This window comes from Aspergillus mulundensis, assembly GCF_003369625.1.
Source record: "Aspergillus mulundensis strain DSM 5745 chromosome Unknown scaffold_6, whole genome shotgun sequence".
In the NCBI taxonomy this organism is placed as follows: domain Eukaryota; kingdom Fungi; phylum Ascomycota; class Eurotiomycetes; order Eurotiales; family Aspergillaceae; genus Aspergillus; species Aspergillus mulundensis.
In genome coordinates, this window is record NW_020797894.1 from 1,998,891 (window position 1) to 2,000,650 (window position 1,760).

A 1,760-nucleotide genomic window follows, 5' to 3' on the forward strand; every position below is an offset into this window, starting at 1 on the left:
ATTACTAGGGATTACTAGGGATTACTAGGGATTACTAGGGATTACTAGGGATTACTAGGGATTACTAGGTACCACTAGTAAGCGCTGGTAAAAAGTGCTGGTAAAAAGCGCTAGTAAAAAGCGCTAGTAAAAAGTATTATAAAGTGTTAGAAAGCACTAGGGAGATTGCTAGGGATTACTATAAAAATTATTAAAAATTACCTTTAAAAAGTAATAGGAAGATTACTAAAAAGATTTTTAAAAAAAGTATTAGTAATTACTAGTAAAAAGCATTGGAGATTACTAAAAAGTGTTAAAAAAAGTAATATAAAAAATAATATAAAAAAAAAATATAAAGAGCATTATAAAAAGCGCTAAAAATTACTAGTAAAAAGTACTAAAAAAATTACTAAAAATCACCTTAAGAAAGCGCTGGAGGTTAACACTAAAAAATATTAGTAAAAGTTTACTAAAAAAATTATTAGGTATTACCACTAAAAAATACTAAAAAATATAATAAAAAGCATAGTGTTTTAGAAAAAAGTGCTAGGAGATTATTAAAAAAATTATTAAAAAAAGTATTAAGGGTTACTAGTAAAAAGCTTAAAATATTATTAAAAAGTATTAAAAGGCGCTAGTAATTACTAGAAATTACTAGGTATTATAATTTAAAAATATTAATAAAAAGCGCTAGTAAAAAGCGCTAGGTATTATTAAAAAGCACTAGTAAATAGCATTAAAAAGCGCTAAAAAAAGCGCTAAATAACATTAAAAAATATTAAAAAAAATTAATAAAAAATACTAGTAAAAAGTATTAAAGGGCGCTAGAGCATTAGGACTTGTTAAAAAGCATTAAAAAGTGCTAAAAATAGCTAAGAAGCCTTAAAAGGCGCCGGAGGGCTTTATAAAATATTAAAAAAAGTGCTAAAAAAAGCACTGGAAAGTGTTAAAAAAAAGCGCTAAAAAAAGCACTAAAAAAAGCGCTGGAAAGAGCGCTAGGGAGCACTAGGGAGTATTAAAAAGCGCTAGGGAAATTACTAGGGATTACTAGTAAAAAGCGCTAGGGGGTGCTAGGGGGCGCTAAAAAGTACTAAAAAGTATTATATATTACTAAAAAGCACTAAAAAGCGCTGGTATTATTAGGGAGTGCCGGGGAGTACTAAATAGCGCTAAAAAGTACTAGGGAATATTAGAAATTACTAAAGCGCGCTAGTAATTACTAGGTATTACTAAAGAGCGCTTAAGGGCGCTAAAGGGCGCTAGGGTTTGCTAGGGGGTGCTAGGGGGTGCTAAAAAGTGTTAAAAAGCATTATATATTACTAGAAAGTGCCAGGAAGCATTAGTATTATAAGGGAGCGCTAGAAAGTGCTAGATAGCACTAGGGAGCACTAAAAAATATTAGGGATTATTAAAGCGCGTTAGTAATTACTAGGTATTACTAAAAAGCGCTTAAGGGTGCTAAAGGGCGCTAGGGTTTACTAGGGATTGCTAGGAAGTACTAGAAGCGCTAGGATTACTAAAAAATATTAAAAAGTACTAGGATTATTAAAAAATACTAGGATTACTAGGGAGTACTGGGGGTTACTAGAAAGTACTAGAGAGTATTAAAAATTACTAAATAATACTAAAAAGTGTTAGGGATTGCTAGGGATTACTAGGGATTATTAAAAAGTAATAAAAAACACTAAAAAGTGCTAGGGATTACTAGGGATTACTAAGAATTATTAGAAAGTAATAAAAAGATTACTAGGGATTACTAATAAAAAGTTATAAAAATAATA